Below are 13,921 nucleotides of genomic sequence, written 5' to 3'. Positions count from 1 at the left end.
TGCTCGGATGTCTAAACTTCACTCCTGGGGCTCCTCAAACCTGTCTTTGATCAAGAAACTGCCCAGCAGTTCACCTCAAAGATGATACTCCAAAATGAAGTCTATTGTCCATTTACCTAATCTGGTTTGTCAATGAATTGTTAAAGATGTTGAATAGCACCCAAATTCCCATGTGCTTCTTTGTTTTTATGGCACTTACCAAAAGATATATATATTCTATATATATTCAGCACCAAAAGGGCATAATCCTGTTCTGTTTGATTTATCATTGTAAATTCAGCACCAAGAAGAGATACAACACAAGGAAGTATACACTAAGTAGATTCAGAATTAATGGACAAGTGAATAAATGAATATATATATATGTATATATATGTATATATATATCTTCTAAGTACAGATGGCCACTTTTTAAACAATGTACTATATCTAAAATCTGGCAGAGAATTATCAACAAAATTGAATACATACAATAAATTTAGTGTTGGGAACATTTAATAGACATCATGAACAGACTTAAGATATTAAAATCTGCATTTCACTGTTATTAAAATTCATGTCATTTTTCTCATAATACATGAAAGACCTCACCCCTTATTTTATGGATGCTAATTACAATGTAAAACACATTTTAATGTCATAATGGATGAGAAAATATCTGCAAACTGGTGAAGCATTGTTTAAATTTACTAACTGGATTTCAATAAACATTTAGTAGATTATCAATGACTTTAAGTCTATGTAATGAGTGATTCGAAGCCTTATAGAATATGGCATATTAATACCAAACAATCTGAATAACAAAAAGAATTAAGAAGTATAAGATATTAGGGATCTGTTAAAAAGACATTCAAAGTTTAAGGACATGGAGTTCATGTAAAACAACTGAAGTCTAGTTATCTAACATGTAGATAAATATTTAATTATAATAATCATTTTTTAGAATGCATACAAATGTAGAAACCTAAGAAAAATTATAACTTTACTGACAGAGAGCAAAAGAAAGAATAATTTGCTGTAGAAATGATAGCAGTGATAGAAATTCTAGAGGCAGTATGGGTTAGAAATTTGGCATCAGACTTGAATTCAGATTTGACTCTACCACTGACAAGCTGAAAGACTTAGGCAAATTATAAAAACTTTCTAAGCCTGTCCACCCTGTTCAACACCTATCTTCCTTGACTTATGATGGGGTTACATCCTCTTAAACCCATTATAAATTGAAACTAACGTAAGTCAAAAATGCATCTAATACACCTAACTTGGCCTAGCCTACCTTAAACCTGCTCAGAACACTTATAATGGCCTACAGTTGAGCAAAATCATCTAACAGAAAGTCTAGTTTATAATAAAGTGCTGAATAACTCGTGTAACTGATTGAATATTGTACTGAAAGCAAAAAAAACAGAATTGTTGTATCAGTTGTTTACCCTTGCAATCACGTGGCTGACCAGGAGCTGTGGCTCACTGCCACTGCCAGCATAATGAGAGTATTGTATAATACTCTAGTGCAGGAAAGGTTTAAAATTCAAATTTTGAAGTAAGGTTTCTACTGAATGCATATTGTTTCCATACCATTGGTTGAAAAAAATCTTAAGTTGAACCATTTTCAGTTAGGAATCGTCTGTGTTTCTCTTTCTTCCTTTATTTTTTTCTTTCCCTTTTCTTCTTTTCCTGTCTCCCCATTTCCCTCTCATCCACACTGCCCTTGTTCATATGCCCACACACAGAATTTGTGTTTGAGAACTCCAAGTTTCGTTTTTTTTTTTATAAATGCAGTGCATTTTTAGTGATATTATTGCCACAGAATCTAATTTCTTAAGCCATCTATAAGACCTATTTTCCTCCTGAGGGAGGGAGATATATTCTCTATGCAAAAGGCTGATAAATGGTAAACATCAGGACAGATATAGTGAAGGCAAAAATTATTGCAGAGAAACATTTTACTCCTCAGCTCCCACTGATCTCTTCAATATCTGTTTTTCAGATAATCTGGTCCAGAAGGTTTACTCATCATATTTAACGTTGTTGTTGTTGTTGTTTTTTTTTTTATGTATCAACTCATATCAATATCATTCTAGGTTGACAGACAGATTATGTTTTTCTCTGCCAGCCCCTTTTGTTTCCTAGATTCCAGGGGTAGATTAGGGCTAATATAAGTCTAGTAACAAACAGCTGATCAAGACCTGCAAGGAAAATATATTTGAGGATAGTTTCTCCCTCTAGTTTACCCTCTCTTTTAATAATTGCAATGTTTTGGTTGAAAATACCATCCTGGAACACAAAAGCATTCAAATATTTGCATTTTAGATTTTATGTGAGAACATATGAAATATTTGTATTTAAAACAAATGTGTGCCTGCTTATGGGATCTGCAGTAATGACAGGACATCCAAAATTGGCCTTTTAGGGAACCCTCTTGCATTGGTGGTGGGAATGCAAACTGGTGCAGCCACTGTGGAAAACAGTGTGGAGGTTCCTCAAAAAATTAAAAATAGAATTACCCTATGACTCAGCAATGGCACTTCTAGGAATTTATTCAAAGGACACAGGAGTGCTGATTCATACAGGCACATGTACCCCAATGTTTATAGCAGTGTTTTCAACACACATACACACACACACACACACACACACACACACACACACACAATGGAATACTACTCAGCAATGAAAAAGAATGAAATCTTGCCATTTTCAACAATGTGGATGGAACTGGAGGGTACCATGCTAAGTGAAATAAGGCAGTCAGAGAAAGACAGATATATGTTTTTACTCATACATGGAAGTTGAGAAACTTAACAGAAAACCATGGGGAAGGGAAAGAAAACAAATAGTTACAAACAGAGAGGGAGGCAAACCATAAGAGACTCTCAAAAGTAGAGAACAAACTGAGGGTTGATCAGGGTGGGGGAGGGTGGGGAAAATGGGTGGTGGGCATTGAGGAGGGTACTTGTTGAGATGAGCACTGAGTGTTGTATGTAAGTTATAAATCAAAGGAATCTACTCTTGAACCCAAGAGCACACTGTATACACTGTATGTCAGCTAACTTGACAATAAGTTATATTAAATAAATAAATGGATAAAATAAAATAAAATTTATGAAACAACAACAAAAACCAAAATTGGCCTTTTATAGGATGGTACTACTACATTTGAAGGAAAAACCATGAAATAACAGACATAGGTATTGTAATTTAAAGGTAATGGAACAAAGTATCTTAGGGTTCATAAACAAAGATTTCTGTACCCTTGATTGACAAGGCTATCATATTATCTATTGAAAATCTTCTCTTATAACAATCACTGTAGTCCTCTTTGTACATGAGAAGAGTTTTGGTTCATCAAATATATATTTTTCACTTTGTTATCCTAAATTTGTGGTTAATCTACTTTCACCTCTCTCCAATTAACATCATCATTTTTAAGTTTTGAATACTCCACTGCTTCTTCATCATTTCCAAGCTTCAGGTTACTGCTAGTGACACACTGGGTTTACTTGTAAGCAGGAGTGTGCCAAATAGAAAAGCAGGATGAGCACAAGGAGCCAGGTTAGAAGCCACAGTAAAATGATAAAGGACTTATCTACAATGAAAATATTTAGTGAAGATTAAATTAGGTGGTATTTGTAACACTCCTAGGAAGATGTATATTAATCTATACTAGTATAGTAGTAGAAGATATCTCAATAAATGATAGCTTTTACTTTGTTTCCGACTTCCTTTAATTTCAATTATAGACATGTAGTTATCAGCATATTATTTTCCTGTCTCTAACTCAGGAGATGGCTTTTCAGTTCTTGACATGGATAAGAAACATTGGAGTTAGAATAACCTTATTTTGGAAATGGCTCCAAAGCAAACTGGCCCTGTGATGTAAGTTAAAGGCAACTTAATTAACTTCTCTTGGTCTTTCCTATTTGTAAAATCAGAATAGTTTACAAGTGTAATGAAATGAGTTGAGATTATGAGTAATGAATATGAATACAGTTTATAAGATGTAAGACACCTCAACTTATAATTAAACAAACATTTAACTCCTCCAGTAGATTTACATAAAATCTTCAGAGAATGACATGAAAGGTTTCAAAGATTTATTCAAGCAACCTCCCTTCCTACCCCAACAATTATCATACATTCCTAGCCAGATATTTTTCTTTTTTTGGCAAGGAAAGGGATAAAATATGCTTTGTCACAAGAGCCATCAATGTTTTAAAACAAGCATTTATTAATTTAGAAAACTATCACAGCAATTTGAGCAATAGTTAGCTGTACTTTTCGAGTAGCTATTTAATCTACTTTATTCTTATTAGAATAAGCCACAGGGATAATTTTAAACTGAAAACTGAGGTCTGAGTTTCCATTTTAGTGTTGGCCAAATTAGCATTGGTGTAGGGGACAAGAGTGCTTTTTTTTTTTTTAATCATGCCTATCATCTCAGCTCTGTTTTACAAACTATTTCAAGAACTACAGTGAAAATCCATAGACTAGGACAGACATGAAATGTGAACTTACCTCCAGGGAGATTTGACCAGTTGGTTGAAACTTAATAGTAATGAGATTGAATTACCTGTTATGCACCAATGGAGTATATTCTATTCTATGGCTTCAGGCTACACCTCAAATTTAGCCAATCATTTCAGCATTGTATACCAGACTTAATTGGATGAATCAGTAAAAATCTATCTCCAAGACTATAAAAATGTCTAAAATTATATGCCCTACTCTTCTGAGTTAGTATCATTATATTCTGATTTGGAGAGAAGCAAATGGATTTGAATACAAGGTAATAAACTTCGAGCCAAGCCAATCTCCCAAACTTCCTCTGATATCAATTATTTCTGAGTTCTACATTATACCTCTAAGTCAGAGTCAGGTCCAGCATAAAAAAAAAAAAAAGCAGGATTATACTTGGTTAATAAGTTCTCCAAGTCTGGAAATGATTGATTCTTGGAGGCAGCTCATGCTAGACTGAGAGGTCATATTTATGATTGAGTCCCTCAAATCCCACTAGCATCCCTAGCATATGCCAAGCACAAAAGAAACATTTATTCAATGACTGATAACATGTCAGAAGGGGTTTTATTGAGCATTTTGTCAAGGATCAACTCCCCCAAAACTGTCAGAAATACTTGTTGATAAAGCAAGTCTAAGTTTACGAGATACAATGCACTAAGAGAGAACATCTTGACAGGGGGTTAGCAGTATCTCAAAGTGAGGAAATTAGGAAAACATATTTATAGGGTTTTGGGGCCTAGGACGGATGATTTTAAGGCAGGTCTTGTAATGTGGGAAATTGACCAGGAATGGGCAAAGTTCATAACATAATAGCTTTCAACTGGTAGGCACAGTGAGGCAAGGGCTTGAAATATTCTAGATGAGCAAACTGTTAATCTTCATAAAACAGCTTTGTTTTTTTATCAAATTGATAATATTTATTCATTTTTGAGAGACAGACAGAGTGCGAGTGGAGGAGGGGCAGAAAGAGAGGGAGACACAGAATCCGAAGCAGGCTCCAGGCTCTGAGCTCTCAGCATAGAGCCTGATGCAGGGCTTGAACCCACAAACCATGAGATCAAGGCCTGAGCCGAAGTCGAACACTTAACCAACTGAGCCACCTAGGTGCCCCTTCATAAAAAATCTTATTAACTGACTCATAGATTTACCTTTGAGGAATTGGTATTTCTTGGTGCAAGAACTAAGGTACTTTTCCTGGGTATCGGTATAATTTAATATTAAGAAAGTATGCCTGGTCCCAGTATTATTTAACACAAAGACAGGAAATACTGTTGATTTTAGTTAATTGAAAATTAAATGAAAGGTAATTAAACTTTTATAGAACCACCTAATGACAAAAATCATCTTAATGAACTAGTCACATCTACTTAATTGCAAAGAAATTACTATCTCACTGCAAAGAATTCAGTAATATAGTCTTAGTTAATTCTTTGTATGTTTACTCTAAGTCTTCCTGAAAGTAACTGAATGGACTGGTAGAGTAATCAGCCCTTTTCTGAGGTAGCCAAAGCCTTGTATCAATTTTAATTAACCAATTTTGGCACTTGAGAGTTTTTGCATCTGTGTCTGCCTAATTTATTTTTCCATACTCCATGTGGGAGGCAGTAAGCAATAAGAGAAGACTGAATTTTTCTCATCTTTCTGCTAATTAATATTTCTGGCATTTCAAATGTTGGTACTTTATCATATATATGTAAAACTTACACTTTTTGAGTTAATTACTTCAGGTTTTGATTAGAAGATTAATCTCTCTTTGGCTACATTACCTTCCACACATATTCTAGATCTTTGCTTCTTCTTCTGAGCTTCACTAGCCTATAGCATTCTATCCTGCATGAAACAGGATAGAATGTCCCTTTTCTTCCACTCTTTCTGTTGTTTTAGGATTTTGTATTTTTTTATTCCTTTATGGCTTTACTGTTGTTTAATGGGGTTTTAGGAAGAAAAGGAGAAAAGGGTACATACTTGGTATGTCATTTTCACTGAGATACTTTTTGGTTAATTTTGTGCATTGATTTGGATATTATATTTGTTTTTAAATAGGTATTAGGTAATAAAATCTGTACTACTCTCAAATATCAATCTTAATGGAAAGCAACATAGAATGGTGAAAAATAACTCTAGATTTAGAGCTAATTCAGCTTTTGTTCCAGTTTTTATGATTCTAGCTTTATGAAATTGAACAAGTCATTTAACCTTTTTGATTTCAATACCTTTATCTGTCAAACTGTCGGGTTATTCTACATGCCCTTCTAAGTTTCTTCCAAAGCTAATAAGATGATTGTATTTAATCCCAAGACAAGGTATCTAAATTAACTACATTTGAGTAATGAACAATTTGATTATTTTAGCACAAGTTTTATGATTATTAAATCTCAAATCCCAACTTTTTGGTCTTAAGTCTCAGGTCTACATACTTTAAAATATTTTAATACATTTGTAGATATAGGGCAGCTAGATAAACTACAATTCAGTTCAATTCTGACAATGACTACCTGATGGTTAGTATCAGATTTCACAGGTTCAGTTCCACAAGACTGGCTTCACTTCAGATACCAGTCACAACTATCAGGTTCCCAGGTTATTCACATTTCTGTCAGACTTAGCTACTAAGTCTAACATTCTCACAACCCCCTCAAGTTTGATAATCTGCTCGAATGACTCACATAACTCGAATACAAGTTTGCTTACTATTATGGTTTGTTATAAAGGATCCAAAGGAACAGCCAGATAAGACCTACACAGGGCAAGGCCTGGAAGTATCCTGAGTGCAGAAGCCTCTGTCTTTTGGAGTTGGGGCATGCCATTCTTCCAGCACATGGATGTGTTCACCAATTCAGAAGCTTCCCAAACTCCATCAGTTAGGGGTTGTTATGGAGAATTCATTACATAGGCATAATTGTGGCCATTGGTGATTAACTCAATCTCCAGCCCCTCTCAACTACCCATAGCCTCTGTGTAGGGGTGAAATATCCAAGCTTCTAACAAGGTTTGATCATTCTGGGACCAGTCCCAATCCTGTAACTATATAGGGGTCCATCAAGACTTGCCTCATTAGATGTTACTATCACCTTTATGACAGGAAATTCTGATGGCTTAGGAGCTCTGTGCCAGGAAACAGGATGCAAAGACCAAATACATTTTTGTTATAATACATAATATGGATGTACATTTACATATATAGAGAGAAATTTAATGCATATTTCCTTCCCATTTTAAAAACTGTCCCTTTTTACTTAAAAGTCTTGGATTTTAATTCACTTCTTTATTAAAGAAACTTTTACAAGAAACTCGTTAGACTACATAAGCAAACAATATGAATTTTGCCCACATACTCAATTGGTTTCATCAGGGGCATAACTACTCCCTTGTGGTATATTAGATACTTAAGGAAGCTACGTAAGTTCTGCAAGTCACAAGAGTATAATTTGATAAATTGCAACTTCAATGGATTATTAACTTTTTACATAATATATTTCAATTAAAACAAAATTGGATCTTGATGAAATCACATAGTTGATGCTGAGTTTGGTCTATGAGCAGAAGAGTACGCACTGGAAACGTTACTTGAAGACGTATTACCTACAAGAAATCCAATCACTTTAGAAGGGAGCTCACTCACATTTGGCTGCAGGCAGCCACACAGAAAATGACTGGATGCATATCTTAACCCTTCATCTTCCTCAGAGATTCTCCTAGGTCTTATCTCCAATATAAAATAATACTCATCTGAATACTACAAAAATAACCACTTTTAAAAATCCAGCTTGAAAAGTTGTGGTATTAATTTCCCCTCACCATAGTATCTGAGTAAGTTAGAACTCTTCAAACCTAGTACACTTATAGAGCTAGATTGTCTCTATGCTTTTAAACTACGCTCTGCTAAGAACTGACTCATTTTGAAAGTAGAGTTAACTATTTCTCGCCCATTAAGGTCACATTTGAATGTACTGAAGAGCAGTTATTATAACCCACATTATCTGCACTTTCATAAACTGACTTATCTTTGAATTGTAATTTAAGGCCTTAGTAGAGTCAATGAATTCTATAGCAAGAAGAGACATCTTGTTATATTTATTTATCGTATTTTTGATTGATTGATTTTTTTATACTACTTTAACTTTGTGTGGTTTTTCACTATTCACTGTTGTTAGTGTCCTGATTGGCCTGTATACACAACCCACTGAGAAATGAGTCCATTAAACTGTGCTATTAGTATAATGCAAGTTCTGTACAGTGCCAGCTTAGAGTAATATTTGATGAAACATTTCTCTCTCTCTTGAGATCTTTTGACTTCATCTTCCACCCACACACATCTGTGTTTCTAATTTAAATAGGCTACCTTAGTACTTCCTTATTCTGACTGAATTGTCTTTGGTGATACCTATGTCTAACGTAGCCAAGTTTTTAGTTCTATCCTTTAAAAATATATCTCCCAGGTTCTGTTTGCAAGCAAATATTGATACCAGGAGTATTTACAAGTTTTTAAAGATAATATTGCCTCTTTCCTTCCTCTCTTTCTCTGTAAAAAAAATAGATACACAAAGATACAAGTGAAATTTTTACTTCCAAATTACCATCTCATCATTTGACCTTCATGGGTATATTGTAATTTTTCTCACTTCATAGACTAAATTAACTAGTTTATAAAACATGATCAACTTGAAAAAAATTATGCCAGTTTAATATACCTTTACTGGATGAAAAAGGGCTTTATGATTTAGGGGACTAACTGATTATCTATAGCTAGCATTTCCTATGGCATGGCTTTTCTAATGTAACGGAGAACATCTATGTTTTATAAATGAGCCAAAGATGGCTTCTGTATATTATTTATTTCTTCACTGCAGCCTGAGATCCATTAGCTTAAAAGCCCACTGAAGCCCACCTCAAATATTTCTACATTCCAATTATTATTTTTTATTGGGATATAATTGACATATAACATTGTATATGTTTAAGGTGTACAACATGTTAATTTAATACATTCATATATTACAATCCAAACAAGCATATTTTCAACTTTTTGGAGCATGCCCGCTTTGCATACCTCACAAAACCACACCCAACATATGCCAACCATATGTTAAGGGAAGCCTCTGGCTAAAAGTTGCTGCTGCCCATTGGAGTTCTCTGACCCAGAGATTTCCTGCTGTGCTGTTGAGTGACATCATCTTAAAATTAGGTACCTTTTCTGAGTCCCCTCCTTCCTAGGAGTTCTCATGCTCTCTGCTCCTTCTGAGTAGGGACAATACCAGTAGCCTCTGGATAGCCTTCTACTATGAGGGACTTCCTCGGAAAGCAAACCTGTCAAAGGATTGCTTCATAAACCTTGTGTGTGCTACTGTCACCTTGTGGTCACATCTTTTTCTCTGATCAGTCCCCAAATCCCTTAAACCCAAGAGAACTCATATTATATTTTTCAAGGCAGAGTATGCTTACCACAAAGACAATACTTTCTCTTTTCATTTATTAGATGGGACAAAGTAAGTAGACTTCAGTATAGTTGTCTTGTTTTGAAAGAATATTGAAAAATGGTTAAACAGAGTATCTTTAAGCAAAATAAACTTTCTCCTTTTCTTCCATCATTTTAGTATGTCCTGCTTCTCTTCTATTCTCTGTCTATGAAATTTATTATGCATATTCTATGTAAGCAGCACTCTGCTAAGAGCCATAGCATATACACAGATGAAAATACACAATTCATATTCTCAAATTTTCTGTATAAGTAATTTTAAAATCTTTTATTTACCTGAGATATATGAAAGAATTATATTTTCATTTACTCAAATAGACATAATGATCCTAAATTAGTTATTTTATTTGAAGCAGTGGCATTACAAAACCTTAACATTTTCATTATTTAGAGAAACATGTACCAAGCAAAGGGAAAAATGCCCATATATGTAATTTGAACAATGATTTTGGAAATTAAAAAGGTGTTTGAAATTTACAATATTCCAGAAAAAAAGAGGACAAAATAGATAAGAAGAAATATAAAAATCCCTGCAATTATATGTCAATTTTGGTTTACTTCTACACTTGGATTAACTTACACATTAATATGTTGCAATATATACTTATATATGTGCACAGTGGCATTTGATTTTGTAAGTTGAAAACTTCTTCTACCTTTTGAAATTTAGATTCATCTTTAGTAACATTTGAGTGTTTCCCATTTGCCAAGCAGAGTTCTAAAAAGTAGCTTATGTTAATGCAGAGCAATGACTGTTTCAAACAGGTCTCCAAAGAAAACAAGAGGAAGTGATGTCAGTATCATGGGAACACATGACATTCCTTGTATTTGTCTTTCCCCCCAAGATAAAACTTCAGCATCCGTCCTCAGCATGCATCCAAAGTACCTTTGTGGGAGCTGTGGGATTCAACACCATATGCCAAGGAACTTGGGAGGAGGCTTGCCTACCTGTGTGCTGGGTAATAGGCAGATAGATCTCAGTGACAGCTATTGAACTTGAAATGACCCATGAACTGGCACCAGCCCCTCTCAGTCAGAGTCTTAGACAATCATCTATGGACAAGAAAACCTTCGCAGAAATCCAGACTCCCAGAGAAGTCTCAGCACATTGCTGGAACAAAAATGTACAAGTTTGGACACAATGGAGTGAGTAAGACAAATGGCTTGACTTTACCTGCATCACCCCTACCCTAAGGCAGCACAGCTTACAGCCAAGAGAGATCACGTAGCCCATGATTTCTCCTGCAGAGGAAAACGAGCACGTATGCATGAGCACATGGCTTCTTCACTGATATGGGATACTTCCAAAGGAGCTCATTTCTCTCTCATCCGTCCAGAGTACTAAATTGTGAGTCATATGACTGGAGATTGGAAAGAAGTGATGACAGCTGCAGATGGGACTCTCAGAGGGCATTTAAAGTACACACATCTTACTAACTGCATCACAGACTTCATCAAGGAGCCCATTCATGAATAGATGGGAATGCTTCACTTGCAGATCTACCTCTCACCCTGCCCAGATGGCTCACAGGAACCTCCAATGCTCTGAGTACCTCATGCACACACACCCTTCCATCCCGACCCTGTGATTGGCTCTCAGTGCAAGCTCCTGGTGGCATTGCTGAGAACAAGCTTTGGCAGATGGAAAAGCTGAAAGCTGGCCCAAACCTTCAGGCCAGGGAGAGACCATAAATGTGAGTTTTAGCTCCCTTTGAGAAAACAGGAGAGGCTCTCAGCACTTGGCCTTGGTGCCTTGCAGGATCCACAGAAATCATACAAGCTTAAGAATTCTGCCACAAGAGGGAGCAAAAAGCATGGAGAAGGTGTACCCATAGGAAGTCTGAGATAGTCACAGAATCTCTAGGAGAGCAGACAGAAGTTATCTCTCTCCAAAAGTCAGGAAAGACTTGAGAAAGTGACAGCTAATTCAAATGGAAATAGTAACACTAAACTTCAGGGATCATGAAAAAATCAGGTAATATTACACCACCTAAGACCACAATAGATTCTAGTAACTGACCAACCTCCAGGTCCTCGGGCCTGGCCTGGGCCAGGACTAACAGGAGGTGAGCCCAGGAATCCATCGAACCCACCCTCTCCAGCCTGGAATTCAGACAGGACAGGCTTTATGTCCACCATTCCCCTCTCCAAGCTCCAGGAACACTTAAAGGGTCCTTTCTACCTGACTACAGGAAATTGGGGGGCTGGGAGGGAAGGAGCTGAAAATATATATTTGGTATCAAAAATAGCTCTTTTAAGAAAACTCGTTGAGCTACAAGGAAACCAGGAAAATAATACAACAAAAAGAAAAGTTAAACAAAGAGGTAAAAATCATAAAAAAGAACCACAAAGAAATTCTGGAGCTGAAGAATACAATGAAAAAAATGAAAAATGCGACATAGATCATCAACATCATAATGAATAAAGCAGAAGAAAGAACCTGTGAGTTATAAGGAATTTTCAAATTATCTATTCAGAGAAGAACAAAGAAAAAAATATCTGTGGGATACCATCAAAAGTGCCAATATGGAAATTATTAGAGTTCCAGAAGGAGAAGAGAAGGAAAGGAGGGCAGAAAGATTATTTAAAATAAATAATGGCTGAGAACTTTCAAAATATGGGGAGAGATTTGAATTTGTAAGTTCGTGAAGCTCATGGTCAACAAAAAGTCTACTTAAGGAGATCCTCTCCAAGACACATTATAATAAAACTGTCAAAAAATCAAAGACAAAGAGATAAATTTAAAAGTGGCAAGAAAAAAGAGAAAGCTTACAACTTACAAGGAACCCCCCATAACGCAATCAGCAGATTTCTCAGCAGAAATTTCATAGGTCAGGAGAGAGTAGAATGGTATATTCAAAGTGTTGAAAGAAAACAAGCAGCCAATTAAGAGTACTTTGCCATCAAAAGTGTCCTTCATAAATGAAGGTGAGGGGAGGGCCAGCATGGCAGAGAAGTAGAGGGATCTGAACTTTCCTCTTGAAGCCAAAGGACTTTGAACCCCAAGAGTCTGGGAGGAAAAGAGACAGTTGCACTTCCAGGGACGGACCAGGACAACCTGAGGGGCCATAGGTGCATGATTGCAAACTGGGAGAGATAAAACAAACGGAGGGGAGGGATCCCCTTCTGTGGAGAGACAAAGGGAAGAGAGAGGCTGCGGAAGCATAGGACTGTATCTGGACAAGAGAAAAACCTCAGACCCTGACAGAGAAAGATCCAATCTCTAACTGTAGGGCTTTCTCCAGACTGAGGCCGGCTGCCTGGATTGTGCATGTAGGGAGGAGGGGAGCCAGCCTCGGGCTCAGTGGCTAGGTTGGGGGCACAGTCTGCAGTAGGAGAAAGTGATCCCCTCCCTGGAGTGCTGTGGGACAGGACAAAGCCTGCCAGCGTCAGGCAGCTAGGGACCAGATATCAGACAGGGCTGAGCCGTGCTTCCCCAGTAAGGGGGTGCACAGAGCGTGAGTTTGAATCCCATCAAGCACCAGGTACGGGAGTCAGTGGAGTGAGACAAACCACCTCGTTTGTGCCCACAGCACGATGAGGACTGCTCAAACAGAGTGATTTGGAACACCGGGTCAGTGGAGGAGAAACTCGGGGGTTGCCATTTTTGTCCCCATCACCAACAAGGTGGGGCTTCAAGGAATGGATGGAAGGCTGACACCTCTCAGCACCTAGTAAATGCGCATCTATAAGAGCAGGATTGATACAGATGAACCAGACAGCCCCTCCATCAGACCAGTGCTATTGCACTGCCTGGTTTAATTCTTGGACAATTCTTATGATATAGATATATGCTTCCTTCCTTTTCTCCTTCTTATCTCTTCCTTCCTCTGGTCTGGTTACTCTGGTTGTTGGTTAGTTTAATCAGACACATGTAATACTTTCTCTTGATACATGTTTTACACCTCTGTCTTTATTTTCCTTTCT

This window comes from Lynx canadensis, chromosome X (genome assembly GCF_007474595.2).
Source record: "Lynx canadensis isolate LIC74 chromosome X, mLynCan4.pri.v2, whole genome shotgun sequence".
NCBI lineage: Eukaryota > Metazoa > Chordata > Mammalia > Carnivora > Felidae > Lynx > Lynx canadensis.
The sequence above is the reverse complement of the archived record's forward strand: the minus strand, read 5'-3'. Positions refer to the sequence as shown.